We start from the raw sequence: 19,555 nt of genomic DNA, 5'->3' as shown, positions 1-19,555 counted from the left end.
GCATTCTGTAACTAAAACTAAAAAAAAAAGAAAACAAAGGGTTACACACACAGAACTAGAAGTTACATTTAAAACCATTGGTATTATACAATACCTATACATGCATTACAGATGACAAAGCAAGCAAACTACAAAAAAAAAACAACAGAAAAACAAACAAAAAAAAAACAACAAAAAAACCTAAGACACACAGGGGAAGCAAATAAAGCAATAACTAAAAACACATGGTCAAAGTGACTGCTAAGGTAAGACATGCCCGTATAATGATACAAAGCCGCACGTTAAACCGACATAAACAATCGACGCATGCGCAGAAATGGAATGTTCGAAATTTGGAAAGGAAAATTTGTATAGGAGAACAAATTAGCGAAAATAAGTCATTCCACGTGATGACAGTCACTATCAGCGGTCTAAATCAAAAGGGAATAATGAAAACTTACTTCAGGTATAACTAATCTCGAGGCCTGACGGTTCGTAGCAAGGTGGTTAAGCCTTAAGTTTGCTGCACTGGCACTTGGAACCGCAAACTTAGCTTTGAGTGGCATGAAGAATTCAATGCCAAGAGCAAGACTTGAACCAACATCACTAAGAGGAAAGTGATTTCAAGTTGAATTAAAATTCAAGTCAAGTCAGCAACCCACTGGCACTATTTTCATAAATATGTGCATTATTTTTCAATTTATAAAGAAGGAAGTGGCTATTCTTACGGTCCCGTACAGTTGGTTCGCCAGTTCCGACGGACATTTTATAACAATGCGCGTAAATTAAAGAGAGCGATTTGCACTGTAAATATTACAATACATATTAATTAGGTGTTAAGTCCTTTATTAAAATCAATATTTATTTATTGTCAAATATATCGGTATTTACAAAAAAACAGACGAAGTTACTTGCAGCCGATTTATCCGGTTCCGTTGTGTGTTCGCCGGTTCCGTCGTATTTTTATACTTCCGTGTAAATTAAGCGAGGGGCACCCGAAGGGAAACTTACAAATTATTTAAGATAGCTCAACACTCTTAAGTGTTCAGAAGTGCAAAATACAAATCAAAAGTACACATCAAAATATATATGAAAGCCTGTTCTGTTATTATCATCTTGGAAAAAACAACCCCACAGAAAGTTGTTTGAGATGACAATAAAAATTGTAAGAATATGCAGTAAGACTATATTATTAGATAAAAGCAACAATGAAACTTTGTGAAAGGTAGGTTTGTAATATATCTAATACAAATATGTATGAAGATAATGCTGCTTTGCTTTAGTATGGATGCCAGCTATTAAAGGGTTCACATCAAGCATGCATGGAAGACCAAGCTCAATAAAGACTGTCAGCTGAATCTTAAAATTTTAAACACTTCAATTCCTGTTTATCAGTTCAAATGTGAATTTTAATATATTAAAAAGGATATGGTGGCTTTGTCAGTAAAAAGAAATCCAATGAGAAGCAACAGTCATGCCAGAGCTTTCATCCATGGTCTATGAAATGCTAATTGAAGTATGTTTCATAATAAACCAGACACTCATGAAAAATGGGGGCTATGAAGATGGCCATGGCTTAGTCTGCTGTTTTTGGAATCTGAGGATGCAATGTTTTATGTATTTCAAGAATAAAAACCACTTGTTTTACATGTGTATGCCTTTATTTCATACATATCATTTACAGCAAAACATGTTTAAAATTCTACCTGTGACAGTGTCATTTACATAAAGCAAAGTTGGTATAAATTATATAGCATGAATAATGTAGTGTGAAACAAACTTTGGCTAGAATGTCATCACAAATGGAAATAACACAATCTAAATGGAAATCCCTATATGGTAATATATAAAATGGAGAAATAACGTGTAACAAATATAATGTCATTTTTTCTTTCTTTCAAGAAAACATTGAAATACAGGTCCTTGACAATTTATATTTTCTACTGATACTTCATCATTTAGACCTAGTCTTCTCAGAAATCTCAAATCATGGAATTCTATATCCTTGGATGCTATAGTTACAAAACTACCATCATGAAATTTATTAATATATAACTTAAAAAACAATACTGATAGCCTCCCAATGTGATTTTCTTTATCACTTTTAATGGCTTCTTTTGTGTAGCTTTAATAATGATACTCTGTGCAGACCAGTGTAGAGGGGGAGGGTTCTGCTGCAATTGGACATGACATCTAAAACAAACTAAAAATATTGCAAATGTGTTACATTATGCCTATAGCAGCATAGCAAATATATGTCAGTTGATAATTACAATTTTAACATTTGTAAATACTGCACAGGCAGACAAACAGACAAGCTTGAAAGCAGACTGGCTCATTAGAATTTAATTCAAGAAGGCAAGTGAATGTTTTTAACATATGCTTTGCAAAGAATAATGGAATCAGCCGTTTTTTGATACCCCCTCTGGATACCTCTTCCATATTGCATTTCATCAACACATCCGTCGGAACTGGAGAAAAGAGATACGTTGTAAAATACACATGTTTAGTAACTTCTGAAGATTTTTTTACAAGATTTTTTTCTGTGTTAAATAGAGACAAAATAAAAGTACAATTTGATAAAAAAAAGAAATGGAATTTGTTTCTTACAAAAAATAACTGCTTCGTATAAAATTTTCTTTCAAAACGCGTCACTTGGACACCGTCAATTTACACACATTTGGCGCAATATAATTCATATTTTGTTTAACTTTAAAACAACTCCGAGAGATGAAATTTCTAGGAATAGTTACTTGTTAATTGAGGATAATAAAGCAATAGTTTGATCATTGATATCTTATTGTTTACTCGATATTAATTCCGAATTCTTCGGAACCGGCGAAACGTCGGAACCGGCGAACCAACTGTAGGAATAGCCTCGCAGGCTATTCTTACGGCTCTCCCGTAAGAATAGTGAAAAGCCCGCAGGTGTCTATTTCTACGGCTTTCCCGTATGAATTATGAAAAGTCTGCAGGTGGTCATTGATTTCCCCTATTATAACACATTTTTGTTACATTTATTGCTTCCATTTGTTACATGGCAGTGGCTAGGTAGCCGGTTCTGGCTACCTAGACCTTTAGTCTAAGTAGCCGGTTCCAGCTACCTAGACCAAAAGTCTAGGTAGCCAGCTCTATATAAACATCGTATATAAAAATGTAAGTAAAGGTAGCCGGCTTTAATATACTGTATCTATAAAGGGTTATAAGGATCATTATATTAGTTAAATTAAGTACATTTCTTGTGATTTATTATTTGTGTTAAATATCTGTTTATTTTGCCGTATTTACGCACTTATCATATCGGCGGACATTTTGTTATATTAAAATGTACTCAATACATATTCGAGATACAGTGATTCAATTTTAAAAGAAAACAAAACAAACAGTTAAGAAAAGATAAAACAAAGAGCATCATCGTACATTAAATGATGCGGCTCTACTAAACATAACAGCATTTGATCATTTCGTATGCCCTTTTAAGTGAAATTTTTAAGTAATCATCACTTTCGCACTTCTATGTGCGTCTTTACTTAATTAACTAATAACTTATTAATTTCTTGCCGATTTGTCTATAAGTCAATGATCTTGATTGGTTCTAATTGTTTGTTTGAACATTTATTCTAAGGTAGCGTGATAAATATGATATGTAAAATTACATATACATATCAAAAGACTAAATTCTATGAGAATCGCCGACAATTGAAATCATCTATCATTTTTTTCCCAATTTATAATAAACTACAAAAATTCAATAAAATTTTCCTTTTAATTTATAAACATTATTAACGATGACGATAATGATACTTTGATATGATTTGACAAATTGTTGATAACATAACATAATATCGGCCAATATGATATGAGTGCGTAAATACGGCGAAATAAACAGGTAAATCACAAATTTTTAGTAAATAGTAAGTCACAAAAATGTAATTTATTTAACATTTATTATGATCCTTTATAACAAAGATTATTAAAGCAGGCTACCTTGACTTCCGTGTTCATATATGATATGTATAACAGTATATGTATAGAACCGGCTACCTAGCCACTGCCTTGTTACATAAACAAACGTTTTTAAAACAACAAATTTATTGTAAGTGTAAATTATTTTTTACTGAAATTTGTCTTCTTAATAAAGGGGAGAACGATTGTTGGTTGTACAGATATAGATGTAAATACATACGTTATTGATATTCATTATTGAAACACTTAAAATATTGACAAAGTGTTTTCAAGTAAACCAGTTAGAGATCTCGAATTATTGATCTATGTTTTGTGTATATACATGCAAAGTTTTCACAACAGTACAAATCTCTTTAATACCACTCTAAACATGTTTATCACACATCAGCTTGACTAGACAAGCTTACTGTCGCTGAGTGGCAGCTTTTTAATTTCTGACTTTTGCAGCCACCGCAGTTTGACCGTCACAATATAAAACAAACTGTATACGTCGGATTAGTTCGACTACAGCTTGACATAACAAGATTCAAGATAATTTATTTAGGCAAAAAGATACAATATGTTCATTGCCTAACATGGAATATAACATTGTAATATGACAATCAGACCTGACATTTTATTTGTAAAACAATGACCAAATGTGGTGTCATTTCTGAAATTGTTTGAAAATATATAACAGTTGAATGACTTCAGTACAATGTACAGTCAGGGGTGTAACTGTCCTATTTCAGTTACATTTTCAAGCATTTTATAACCTGTATTAGTTATACTCTTTTAGTCTGATCATGACCTGATGAGCATAATGGGATGTTAAGAGTTTTATAGCTTTAAAACCATTTGCGTAAGACTTTATCAGCCTTGCGTAAAAAAATTAACTACACAGCTGGAAAGATAAAGGCCAAGAATTCAGGAAATGATTGCATTAGTCACATTCAAAATGAAGAATTGACACAGGAGGGCTTTGTAATATTTTATGATAACTGAAACAAGTTATGAAAGTAAACGCAATAACTTAAATGGGTTATAAACTGTGATAACTTGAAACAGTTACACCCCTGACTGATGTATTGTAATACAAAACTGCCATACATGTAGGAATAGACACCTGCGGGCTCTTCACTATTCTTACAGGAGAGCCGTAAGAATAGCCTGCGAGGCTATTCCTACGGGACCGTAAGAATAGCCACTTCCTTTCTGTTTTGTTAAGTTTTCTTGTTAAGTTATTTCTGTTTTGTTACGTTTCCTTTCCTTAAGTTTTGTTTTTACAAAAAAGTTATTTGTTTTATACAGACGAGTCATTAACTCTTATCCTGCATTACAGCAACAATTTCTAACCAGTGCAAATCATTACTAACCTGCAACAACATGTCCGATACTGTTAAATTTTAGACTCTAAATTTTAAATTAATCTTTCCGGTGAAAACAGTACTGTACATTTTCTGAATGATAGACAAATTTGATAAGCTGAAGTAAGGTAAGGGCTCATGTTGCTTCCAACAATTCCAGAAATAAACTTAAGTATAAAACGTATTTCAATATTGTTTGCTTACTGTTACCATCTTTTAAGCACCAAAGGCTCAAAGTGAGCTTTTGTGATTGTTTTGTCCGTCGTGTGTCCCTCCACAATTTCTAAACACAGTCTTGTTTAGAACTACTGTCCTCATTTATACAAAACTTCACAGAGGCCCCTTTCAACATTGCCAAAAAATTTAAAATACAGATTTCTGCCCATATATTGTAACGATTACTGAATGCATAAAGGGAACCTAGCTTTTCACCAAAGGTGATTTATTGTGCCTATATTACTTCCCTTTATGCATTCAGTAATCGTTACAATATAACTTGTGCTTCAGTTAAATCACGCCGACCATTTTTTTAAGGATATTTCTTGTTTGCTTAGAGTATAATTATAGACTTTTTTTTTTAAATTTCCACCACATTCTTCATTATTCATAGCTCTATCATTGATTTACAGTTATCCTTCGATCATCTGTTTTGACGCTCATGAGTTTTGACGCCCTTATTTATTTTGTTGTCAAATAGGTATATGTGACCTTTTATGATGCCAAATTACACACGTTTGCAAAGCGGACTTCTGGTACGATTCCTGGTTATGTTTCAGTACGGGATTCGTCTGAATTTTTTTAGCTAGTGTATTTTTATGTCTTTTTAATAATGCAAAAATCTCAAATCCTTTAAAAACCTAATTCTTACATGAGCAACTGGTCAGGAATTCAGATCTTGGTTTTCTCTTTCCCTCAGCTATTGTCAAAGTCACAAGACAGTTCTTTGGCTGAAATTTTGAATAAATTTTAGATTTTTCACTCTCCTGTAGGCTATACACCTTGTATCATTTGAAAACATTAAATTAATTGAATTAAATATGGTTTTGCTGCTCTTTGTCAAATCTTGTTGTAAATAAAGAAGGTCATGTTTCTAATAGGTTTTCACTGAAAGTACCGAAGTTAGAGCTGTTAGAAAGGGTTATATATTTTTGTGTCCTCACTGTTTTGATAATGAATGACTGCTATTAACAATATGTAAAGTGAATAAAAAAGATCACATTTTACAAAGAAATAGTAAAAAAAGTCACTTAAAAAGATTAATATTAATTTGTTTGTTGTCCTTTTAACATGTTTAAGTTTCAGGTCTCGACTGCATTCACATAGAATTATACCAGCCAAATATGATTTTGGCCATATAGGCTCCAGAAAAGTGAAGTTTTGGTTACATGTAAGAGAGCCAGCCAATCAAAAGGCTTCATTTCTCATGAGCCTTAAAAATATGGATGCCTCGATGGTCAGTCAGCAATAATACAAATATTGACACCTTTTTGCCCACAAAATTCACAAAACAGGAATAAAATAAAGGGAGACATGCCATAGTTTATAACAACACTATTTATTTGTTTAATTTATCTATATTACTAATGAAATACATGTTAGACTGCTTAAATTATAATCATTAATCCAAATCGTGCACTGCAGTTTTCTTGTCGCTATCAAGCCAGGTACGACGCTTAGGGTTATGATGAAAAATAAAAACGATACTTAGTCTTATTCTATATAACATTTAAACATCAACTAGAACATGCAAAGATGGTAAGAAAGTAATTTATATATATATATATTTTCATAGTCCGCGATCAGCGTCAAGAAACAGAAACACTTTTAGGCGATTCATACTTACTGACAAGAACATTATAGTTTTATATAGTGATGAAATGAGGGAGACCGTATTGTGCACTATAGTTATCCTTGAAAAATGAAGCATCTTACCTTTACATCGTCATTTTTATATCCGTGTTTTTTTACATCTATTTAAATGTACTACATAAAACAGACAAGCAAAATGTGTTATTCTCTTGTCTATAAATAAATCCTCAGAAACGAAATAAAAAGAAGAAAAAAAAAACACACACACAAGCATAATATTAAAATAATATTCTCCTCAATTGCTCAGCATTTGCATTGTCTTCTCTACGTTGTAAGTTACCATGAAATAAATGATAATGCGACAAGAAAACTTTAGTTATTACTGTACTTATAAGGAAACGAAAAGAAAAATATGACATTCCTGACGACAGCGACAAGAAAATGGGCAACAAATCGTCTGCTTTGCTTTTAACAGATTATCAAAGAAAACAGTTCTGTTTTGTTTACTGATTCAACTGATGAACGACAGTAACGAAGAAAATATGACAAGAAAATGTAAATTTACAATGCGAGCCAGTCCCGAGAGCGACAAGAAAAGTATTTTTTAGAAGTTATGAAATCTTAAAAATCATCCTTTATCAATTGAAATATTATTACAAGTGAATAGAAAAGTTTAAATAAAACTAAACCTTGTTGACGCTTCGTATTGCAGTGCAGGTTCGAAAGCGACAAGAAAACTTCCGTGCACATTTTAATTGATTCTAGAGAATAATTCTGTGTTTTAATGTTTTAAACATGTTTTTTTTTTTGTTTTTTTTTTGTTTTTTGTTTCAATGAAAAAAATGTCTTTAATGCCATTCATAAATATCACCATGATTATCATTTATTTTAAAAATCCTTAGAATGAAAATAAATCTCCTTGACGCTTTTTATCGCAAAGCCGATCAGGTAGCGTCAAGATTTGACTATGTATTAGCCATATAACGACAAAATGTTATTTTTTGAAGTCCGATGTCTTAAAGTCATTTATATAAATTATATATATATATTTCAAAGCTATTGAATATAAATTAAGCATAGATATTAGAGATAAATCTTCTTGACGAAAGCGACAAGAAAAACAGCCGAGCACGATCTGATTCGAGAATATAATTAAGTCATTTAAAGATAAAAACGTTTCTTTTAGATATATATACAAGCGACAAGAAAATATGATAATCATAAAAGTGACAAGAAATCTTTACATGTGACAAAGCGACAAGAAAAATCATTCTATTATAAAGAGACACGAAAATCGGAGGTGTGACACAACCTGTGAAATTATGTTACCAGTTTATGTGGCCTACTTTAATAAAATTATGGATACGGGCTCTATACCGAAATTGTGGCTTGAAGGAATAATAAGGCCTATTTATAAAAATAAGGGTAGTCATAACGATCCTACTAATTACCGTCCTGTCACAATTTTGAGTTGTCTTGGAAAGGTATTTAGTGCAGTACTTAAGGTATTAGATCACTAATAGTAATTTTTACAAAATGGCCTTTGCTTGGTATATTCTGAAAGGTAACCATGTTTTGCACTATTTTGCAATTTTTAAACAACTTTTACCGTGCCGTTTTTTATAAATTTTGTATAACTTATTGTATGTCCACAAGCTCAAGTAGAGACAGATTTCAAAGTGATAGCCACTATCCAAAACGTCTGCAGAGAACTCATTTTACCATTAATTTTAATAAAAGAAACATCAAACTATTGGTAAACAATTATAAAACACAAAATAAAAATGTCAATATCATTTTTTCTATGGTGCCTCAAGTAAACGGATTTAATGAGACAGAATTCATACTTCAGCATTGAAAAAGATAAGGTCGAATCTGTGTTTCTGTTTTGAATTTTGCTCACTCCATTTAAAAATAACTTTAGGGCAGATGTAAAACCTACCTAAATTTCTTCCACAATATATAATCCAGAGGTGGAAGCAAAATAGAGAACTTTCACCGCGTGTAACTCAATATTTTTAAAGATGTATAACTCTACCCCTTCTGTTTAAGTAGTAAATTCTATTTGAACACCAAGAAATTGCTTATAAGATTCATCTTTTTCCATTTTTTGTATAATATATCAATAATAAGTCTTGAAAGAAGTAAAAACTTACTAGAAAAAAAGGAAAATAAGGAAAAAAAATTTGGTCCCAGTAGGGCTTGAACCTACGCCCCCCTAAGAATTGCAGTAAAATTAGGCTTATGGTAGGAATTGAATACTCTTCAAAAAGGAGGTTCTCTATTAGTGATCTAATACCTTAATAATAGACTTACCAAATATATATTAACGAAAACGAAATATTAAATGAAAATCAGGCGGGATTTAGGGCAGAGTATTCGACTACAGATCATATGCTTTCCCTATATTATTTAATGGAACTAATGAAAAACAGAAAACATAAGCTTTTTATTTCTTGAGGAAAATTGATATAAATAAGTTCATAAGTTGAACATTTGCTGACCATCAATAGGTAAAGTAGCCTAGAGGAAAATTATATATTAACTAGTAGAAAACTAGTAGTACTTTAGATAATAGCTCGGAGATATGTTACACTATTACGGCCCATATTATGCTCAGCCAAAAAAGTGGTCTGGCCATATCTGGAATGGCAGGACCATCTGCAACAGCCTTTTTTACTGATTGAATAGCTAACAGTGCAGACCAAGATCAGCCTGCACATCCATGTGTTAGAGCCTTGTATCAAGTACATATCATTCGTGACAATTTGATGAAAGACATTATTTATATGTACCTTTAAGGAATTAGCAGTTACTTGTGGAGAACAGGTTTTAGCTGTTAACTGCCTGCCAGTACACAAGTGAAATATTTTTGAAAAACAGCATTCAGCCTAAAACAAACTTAAATTCTTTTGCAGTGCCATGTGTGAAGTGACAGTAAAGCAGAATAGCTACAGACCATGAATTGAGAAATGAAGATATGCAGATGTAAATGTATAACATGGTGTATGTGGGAAACATAGCGGACAGGAGGCAAGTAAGATAAGTAAGAAGATTATTTACATTTAGAACAATATTCCTCCAATTCAGCTGCTGCACTCTGAGTTATAGAAAAGCTGAATACAGTTGAAACGATTTTTTCTTCTAAAAATAAAAAAAAATACAATGGAAGGGAGGTAACTCAATTTAAAGAAAGAACACTTAAAGGTTCCTAGTTTGATATAAAATTCAGCTACTTCAAATCAATTTTGATACAGTTTCTGAATATTCATTCTGTCGTAGACCTGTTTCCCATAAGATATCCATACATTTGCTTCAAGAAAATGAAAAGAAAAAGTGGTGTTGAATAGTATGCAGTGAAATGCAAGTCATCTGGATTCAGATTATGACAGATACCATCATATTGCAGTTTTTCAGAAAACAGTCTACAGAATAAACACCCTACTTTCGTTTTCAAGTAAACAACCTGAAGACATGCAAGTATAAGCATAAAAAATGTCTTACCAGTATTTTATGAAAAGTAAAATAATGCCCATTTGGCTCTCTGTTATGTTCAATTGTGCAAAAAATGGAAATAAATTAGGATCTGTTAATTAGGGATTTTTTTTCTAAAATTACTGCTATTTGACAAAAAAGTGCCTTCACTTGATTTTTTTTGTGGTTTATGTGTATGTAATATGTCTAGATACACTTTACCGGTATATCTCTTTTTGTAGTGTGAAGTAACAGTAATGCAGACTGACTAGAGACCATTAACTTCAGAACTGAAGAGGTGCAGGTCTTTATATGGCGAATGATGGAACCATGGTGGAGTTTTGGATTTATAAGGTAGATTGATATAAAATTTACATGTAGCCATATGTGAAAACAGCATTGGACCAAGGACACTAAGTTTGCCACCTCTCTTGATATTACATGTAGTTTGTCTTCAGACTCCTTTCCACACACTACAAACCTTTTTTACTGTGATGAAAGAATACTGTTTAAATCTACTTTAATGATTTTACCATTGTCATATAACCTTACATTTATTGAAGATACATTTAAAATTAAAGTATATAATGTCAGGTATAGTGCTTATTATAATCTTTTACACACGTTTGCTGATAGAATGTCTGCCAGTCAGTCTAACTGAAGTTGATGATTTTCATTCAATTTGTGCACTAACTTTTTGAATGTGCATCTTTAGAACTTTGATGGATTTACAAAATGCTTTCATAAAATTCCACTTCTTTTGCAGGTGTGAAGTTACAGGAAAGCAGAATAACTACAAACCATGATATTTAGAAATGAAGAGATGCATGTCTTTGTTCAGTAAGGTGTATATGGGAAACATTGTGGATGGCAGACATGAAATGATTTAGTAAATAAACACAATTTGTATCTAGAATTATTTTCCTGTACTTCCAGTTGCGCTTCTAGCGCTTAACACAATCATACATTCAGATTTTCTTTAATTTTATAGTTGAAGGGAGGTAACTCAATTAAAAAAAAGCAACACACAAATGCCATTGCATTACTGTATTTTGGTTAATCACAGGGTTTGTTTTTACACAAATGTTCACTAACACTGTTAAGAAACAAATCAAGGTTTTAAGTTTCTGTTTGGGTATATACTATACCAGTCTGTTTAAAATCTTTGATGGCCAATATTTGGTTCATACCATATATTTTCTGTTCTGTTCTTCCTCTTTCTATCATTGGTCCCTTAACCCTAATAATTTTGGACAAAATTGTTTCTGCCTTTGAAACCAGTGTAAATCAGCAGTCTGATCAAGATCTGCTCTGTTCGCCATTCAATCAGTATCATTTTGGTAAACACCACTTGACTTTTAACAGTTAATGGTACTGTTAGAACAGAAAGATGGAAAAGTGCATTATAGAAATATAGCAGGGTAAAAATTAAAGACTGTCCGTAAACATATTCCTTTTTTCTTCTGGTCAACATATTTGTATTACATGCATTGATTTTGAAATAACTCGGATGTGCATAGTAACAGGGAAATTAATTTCAAGGAAAATCAGTGACATAAATTTTAAAGGCAAATTATGTTAGGTATTTTTTATATGCCCAAAGGGACGTGTTATGTTATGACGCTGGTGTCCATCTCTCCGTCCGTCTGTCCGTTAGCAATTTCTTGTCCGCTCTGTAACTCTTAAATTCCGTGATGGATTTCAAGGAAACTTGACACAAATGTTCACCACACGGAGACGACGTGCAGAGCGCATGTTTTGGATGTCTCACTTCAAGGTCTGTGCTATTGCTCTGTGTTGCAGTGTTCTTGTTTTTATTTGATAGATCTCTTTTTTTTTGTTCACTTACAAATTTGTTTTTGGATTACTTCCCTTTTATGTTACTAAATAGCTTACTTTGAAACTTTTTCGGAAAAAATGAGACCACTTTTCTGTGGTACAACATGGATGGTACCTCTAATTTTTAGGTGTATTTTTACATAAATGTCGTACATGTACCTGATATAAAAAAAAATTGTTGACTTTGAACATTTTTTTTTTTTTTGTGAACTTAGATTTGTTTTTGGATGGATTGTCAAAGATAATTCCGTCCAGTTGAATCACAATAAATACATATATCAACTCTGGCTTAATCAATTTTTTTGATAACCACCATATATTTCACACTTGGCCGAAAGAAAATAGTTCTCACATGGGAGCACATAGAACAACAGCTTCAGTGCTTGCTTTAATTGAATGCAGGCGACAAACAACCAATAAAGTATGCCTGCTTTATATACGAGACAGTGTTCTTATGATTATCGCTGGATGACTGGTTTTTCATTGAAAATTTTACATATAGGGAATTCACAATTAAATTAACTAAAACTAAAAATTCAGAATTTAGAGGAAGTAAAAGCTCAGCTATTTGTTAGTTTCAATCACCACAAAGAAGTGAAATATAATAATAGAACTTTGATAATTGCTTTTGATAATCAAAAGTAGTAAAATACTTTTCCAATGATTTATGATACTTGGAAATTTATTGAGAAAGGAATTTAATATATGCCCGAAAAGAATAGTTAGTTTTTGATAAATTTGTAAAAAGCTATTACTATTTTTAGAGCAAAAACATAATATTTAATGCTCAAATGTTTCGGCTATTACGATCTATATAAATTTGCAACACAGTAACCTGTTATGTGTGTATTCTTTAAAAGTCTGATCATCCCTTCTATAATTAGTGACCTTTAAAATGTGTTTCAGTTCCCTATGTTTTTTTTATAGTTTATTGTATATTGGCCCAATAGTTATTAATGTATGAATGATTGCTTTGTAATTGTGTATATGTGTCTACATGCACATATGTGCAGTCTGATCATGACAGTCTGCATTGTTCATATGTAGTCATTAAATTCACAATGAACATAGAAATTTGGCAAGGAAATGTTTACACTGTTGTAAAAAAACAAAAGGAAAAAGACATTTACTAGTTTAACAGTCCCAACAGAAAAGTGACATTGCTGATCTCGGGGCCAGTGATCTCAATGCATTTCAAGACAATCTGTCCTCCAGTATTTACGATGCTTTGATTTTGAAGTTTCCCTTTTGTTGTTCTAGTCTTTTGGGCTACAAGAGTCATGTTCTTTGATTTTTGCTCCCAGCCTATGATGTGACCCTTCGGGCGTATATTGCCCCGCTTAGTGGAGCTCTTGTTTCTTATTTAGTCTAAACCTTTTCCTTAGAGACATAGATACACTCCCAAATAACATTGCATGAAATTTCATAATAGGAAACCTCGACCCTGGTTTTAAGCTATATGTTGGGAGTTTTAGGTGATTATCATTAAATTGTAAAATTGTTTCTCGTAATTCATTATGTGCATATTATATTTCTGTGTATTTTCCAAACACTTTGAAAACTGTATCTTCTTTTGTAGTGCGAAGTAATAGAAAAGCAGAATGGCTACAGACTTTCAATTCAGAATTGAAGAGATGCAGGTCTTTGTTCTATATGGTGTATGAGGGAACCATGGCGAAAATTTGGATTTCATGATAGTTATAGAAATATCTAATAAGTAACCAGATAATTTTTATTAAGAATAATTCATCACCTACAAACTGCATTTAAAGTTACACAAGAGCAAAAACAGTTACCATTACTTTAAAAAAGCAACAAAAATGTCTTATCTTCTATAAAACAAATTTTACAACTGAAGGGAGCTAACTCAATTTAATAAATAAATACTAAATGCTCTTAATTTCATAGAAATTGTCACTTTCAGAATCTCATCAGTTTTCTAGTTCTAGATTGAGTATGAACTACATTGGTATTTTTAGCTCAACTATACGAAGTATAAGGAGAGCTATCCTACTCGACCTGGCGTCGGCGTCTTTCCGCGTCCCCACCTTTGTTAAAGTTTTATAACACTTCCTCTTTTTTCATCATGTCTCTGTAATTACTTGATAGATTTGATTCAAACTTAAAGGTGCAAAATAAAGACAAATAAATAGACATAAATCTTTAAAAAAGACTACACATTTTGTAATAAAGTACTAAACATTATGATAGCCGTGCAATATTCCCTTGAAATCAACACAAGAACAGAGAAACAAATGATTGTTTCTGTATTTTCTTAGACTGACATGGGTGGTCATTTTGTCCTACTTTCATGTTAATCGTTTTTCTTAATCGGTCGGAAATTCTTCAGGATCACGTGATTTTAAAATTGTTTCAAACGAATATCCGTTTAATGACGCGTGACAAAATAACTGTATTTCCATAATGGTAATTATACACGACTTGCACGAAAAATATGAAATGTACAAAATTTATGTTTAAAATTGACAGTGACATATATTAGGCCAAGACAATGTGTTTAATGTAGCCATTTGTACATAAATCAGTGTATTAAGGTAAATTTCAATCACATTTTGTTCGGCAGTGTAAGACAGTTATTCATTTATATTCTTAAAACTATACTGAAAAGAGATTAACTGAAAAAGTTTGCAGACGAAGTTGTAAAAACACTTTTATTCGGGAAGGGCCTGAATTGTCCTCCCGCAAACTTGTAGTATAGCTGTTTATTACCTGTATTATAAGAATGATTTTCATGAAGGTTTTGTGAGTTACAAAATTGTTGAATTCCATGTGCTAAGTTTGTAAAAATCACATTATCGTTTGGGCATATAATATATTTTGCATCTATTTATAAATTATAGCCTTGTTTCGGAGGATTCTTCCGAAAAAATCCGAAGATGCTCGACGGGTTCGTAAGCAGTCTGAAAACATACTTTCGGTTTGACATAGGCAACATTTTTTGTTTATTTGTTAGTTATTCTTGAACATATTCATGACTATTTGGTCAGACCCGATGCAGTGGGCCATATTTTCAGTAAATAATAAGTCTCAGCTACAAACTCTGGTTTTCATATAATACTCGTTGGGGTTTTAGTAATGGACCTTTAAAATAGTTATTCCTCATCATCACCCACATCATCTGACATAAGGGCCATAACTCTTGCACCAATATTTCATGATTTATCCCCCATTTCACTTAGATTTTCAGGTTAAAGTTTTGATGCACTTTCACTCTATCTCTGTTATTACTGAATGGAGTTGATTCAGACTTAAAATAGTTGTTCATTCTAACACGATCTGACTCATTTTCCTATTAAACAAAGAAGGCTGGAAACAGTGAATTATTATACAACAATTCGCTGTTCTTACGTCAGAATTACTACGTCTTAGCGTTAAACGGCCTAACGGCGGTCTGGAAAAGAAACCGATTGAAAATGGGCAACTATTTAATAAATGCCGTCATGGATGTACTTTAAAGTCCTTGTTAACGTGTTACAATTGAAATGATATATCTCATTTAAGCCCTCTACAGACGGTAGGTTTTTGTTGTACAACACCAATTAAATTCAAGATGTACAGCCAAATATTATCGTGTGTATGATGCTATTCCTTGATTTCGTAAATCTTAAGTCTTGACTTACAGATTAGGACATGTTCTATTTCGTAAGTTTTGCCTTACGTACCACCCACGTTGACAAGCAACAAATTGGTAAATAATTAGTTGATAAGAGGCAAGTGAATGAAATTCCAGAAATAATTGCCCAAAAAATAAACACAAATCTGAATATAAAATGGCTTCTGAAGCATAATGGAAAAAGGATGACACTGAAACGTTAAATGATTTGAGCTGCGCCATGAGAAAACCAACATAGTGCGTTTCCGACCAGCATCCGTGCAGTCTGGTCCATGCTGTTCGCTAACGCTTTCTCTAATTGCAATAGACTTTGAAAGCAAACATCATTGATCCTGACCAGACTGCGCGGATGCACAGGCTGGTCTGCATCCATGCTGGTCGCAAAGCCACTATGTTGGTTTTCTCATGGCGTGGCTCATTTGTGTCATGCGTAATCAAATTCATGGGACATAAAAAGGTGAATATTATTTTTTATTATAAATAGTTACATTCTTTTCAGTACCTGATGCACTATGTTTACTAGGTAAATCTCTGTGATTTATATGGGAATGGAATACTGTCTGTATGTGAAAAATGTACAATTTCAAAATTGTACATCTTTGAGATAATTAGTGTTGTACAACAAAAACCTACCGTCTGTAGAGGGCTTTAGTGATTTGCTCTTGAATAAATCATTGTTTGTCGTTCAAATGCATATTATTATATCACTCGGGATGCGCCCTCATGAAATAATTCCTTCGCATCTGAACTCCAATTATTTATTCAGCGACAAATCACTAATGACATATATTATTTCTTAAACATCATCACCCACATCATATGACACAAGGTGCATAACTGGCACAACATTTTCATGAATTGTTCACCCATTTAACTTAGAATTTCAGGTTAAAGTTTTGATGCACTTTCACTCTATTTTTGTTATTATTGAATGAATTTGATTGCAACTTTAAATAATTGTTCAACATCATCACCCACATCATATAACACAAGATGCATAACTCTGGCACAAATTTATAATGAATTATTCCCCCTTTTTACTTAGAATTTCAGGTTAAAGTTTTGATGCACTTTTACTCTATCTCTGTTATTACTGAATGGATTTGATTCATGCTTGATGTTGTTGTTCAACATCATCACCCATATCATATGACATAAGGTGCATAACTCTTGCACCAATGTTTTATGAATTATGTCCCCTTTTACTTAGAATTTAAGGTTAATTTTGACGCATTTTCATTATATCTCATTTATTACGAAATGCATTTGATTCAAACATGAAGTGGTTGTTCCACATCATCACCCTCATCATATGACACAAGGTGCATAACTCCTGCACCAATATTTTATGAATTATGCCCCCTTTTTGCCTAGAATTAGAGTTATGTAGTGTTTTGATACACTTTATATTTACCTCTCTTATTACTTGATATTTTTTACACAGACTCAAGCTGTTGTGCAATATCTTCCTCAGCCATTGGAATCATTAAACTCTGCAGTGACAGCTCCAGTTTCCTCAGAATTGTGCCAGTTTCACTATCAAGCATCGAAATAGTCGAGCGCGCTGTCTCCTGTGACAGCTCTTGTTAGAATTGATGGATGCTTCAATCATTTCAGTAAATGTAGCATTATATTTTCATACCAGTTTACCACTACTGTACCTACCATATATTTTTACAGGTCTATAGGACAGTGACGTGTGTACCAGTTTGTCAGGCTATCACATGTCTGTGCAGGTGACAAATTCGCTATGGACGCGTAGGTTCTCAAATGATTTGGCCGAACTTTTCACAGTCATAAAGACAGATATGAAAAGGTTTTAGGTAACTTTTCTTCTTTGGTTTAAAGTATTTCTTAGTTCAGCTGAGCGCAAAGTGTTCATAGTTCCTCCATCTCCTCCTAAACCACTTTGCCAATTTCTGATGTCTAACTTTCTTGGCAGAATTCTAGTTGCCATGGCAACCCAAAGGAAAAACGTTTATATCTTCTTTGAAATACTTTCCCAGAAATGTTCCTAAGGTATCCTAAAAAAACAGGGCTAGGCTAGTGATTCTAATATGGAAAATCTTTTCTGAAACAGTCATAGAAATATCTAATAAGTAACCAGATAATTTTTATTAAGAATAATTTACCATTTACAAACTGCATTTAGAACTACAAAAAAGCTGAAAAGATACTATAACTGAGTTAAAAAAGCAGCAAAAAAATTCTTCTTATAAAACAAATTTTACAATTAAAGGGAGCTAACTCGTTTAAAAAAAAGGACACACTAAAATGCCCGTGCTTTCACAGAAATTGTCTCTTTCATAATCTTGTTATATAGTTTTAACTTTTATAGCTTTGGATTGAGTATGAACTACATTTGTATTTATTCAATTGATGGATGCTTCAATAATAACAGTAACAGCAGCATTGTATTTCTATACTGGTTTACCACCACCATTGGTACCATATATTTTTACAGGTCTATAGGACAGTTATGTGACAGTGTGTATAATTCTGTAAGGCTATCACATGTTTGTCCAGTCAACAAAATTGCAGTGGGTGCATAGAATCTCAAATAACAGGGGAGAACTTTTCACAGTCTCAAAGACAGACATCAAAAGATTACAGGTAATTTTTCTTCTTTGGTTTAAAGTCTTTTCTAGTTCAGCTGAGCACAAGGTGAGCTTTAAGGATCATTGGTTGTGTGTCATCCAAAGGGGGGGGGTCCCAGTTAGGTGTCTGCGCAAAATGTTTTTTGATTTTATCTATACTTTGTGGTAATATACCTACATGTATTAAGTTTCATTAACAAGTGTTACTGTTACCAGTTTTGACTTACTTTTATAGATATTCACATTTAAAGTGGGTGGGGTAATCTGACATGTGACCAGCCAGGAACACAATTTCTGTAATATTTTTAAAAATGGTTCAAACTTTTTACCTGAAACTTTCATGATAAAATAACTAAGCAATGGCCATTCACACAACATGTTGCATTTTAAATTGTACTGAATACTTTTTTCATCACAGAGCCACAAAGTGGTCTAATCAAATTTACTGATTTTCAATGGACGAACTTTACCAAAAAGCTAAAACATTTTTCATTAGTTGATATATTAAGGTGTTATTTTCAGTAGATATTGTAAACTAAATAAACATTAAAATGACAGTATATCAGTGCACTCTGATTAATATTGGAAGAGTGGTACACTCTCAAACTGGGAAAAAGTGGGTGGGGTAAATAAATATTCGAAGCAACACTACAAAAATTGTGCAGTTGTTAAGAAATGGCCTCAGATTGTCTATTACTATCTTAATTTTATTAAATACAGCATTGATTGATAAATTAACAAAGAATGTCCCACTTTATACATGTGTGTCATGGAAAAAGCATGAACCTTGAACATGACATGTAGACAAACCAAATTAACCCTGAAAGCTCAAAGTATTTAACAAAAGGTTTTGCCTGAGGCAGTATATTTAAAGGAAAGCTATTGTTCAAATTAACATTAAATTTTCTGCA

At 32.5% G+C, this 19,555-nt stretch overlaps 1 long non-coding RNA gene across 6 annotated transcripts in view; it reads left to right on the top strand.

Annotated features, from left to right (window-relative positions):
• The first annotated feature begins 291 nt into the window (after positions 1 to 291).
• Positions 292 to 19,555, top strand: part of LOC123558353 (uncharacterized) — a 52,171-nt gene continuing 32,907 nt past the window's right edge. For 5 of the 6 annotated variants that reach the window (XR_008367511.1, XR_008367510.1, XR_008367507.1 and 2 more), the window contains exons 1-7: positions 292 to 445; positions 10,019 to 10,146; positions 10,817 to 10,928; positions 11,341 to 11,463; positions 13,993 to 14,130; positions 17,728 to 17,870; positions 18,512 to 18,660. This is a non-coding gene — a long non-coding RNA (uncharacterized LOC123558353). The remainder of the gene's footprint in view (positions 446 to 10,018; positions 10,147 to 10,816; positions 10,929 to 11,340; positions 11,464 to 13,992; positions 14,131 to 17,727; positions 17,871 to 18,511; positions 18,661 to 19,555) is intronic. The other variant, XR_008367512.1, reaches the window with a different exon arrangement.

This window comes from Mercenaria mercenaria, chromosome 15 (assembly GCF_021730395.1).
Source record: "Mercenaria mercenaria strain notata chromosome 15, MADL_Memer_1, whole genome shotgun sequence".
NCBI classification, from domain to species: domain Eukaryota; kingdom Metazoa; phylum Mollusca; class Bivalvia; order Venerida; family Veneridae; genus Mercenaria; species Mercenaria mercenaria.
This window is presented reverse-complemented; position numbering and strand designations above follow the sequence as displayed.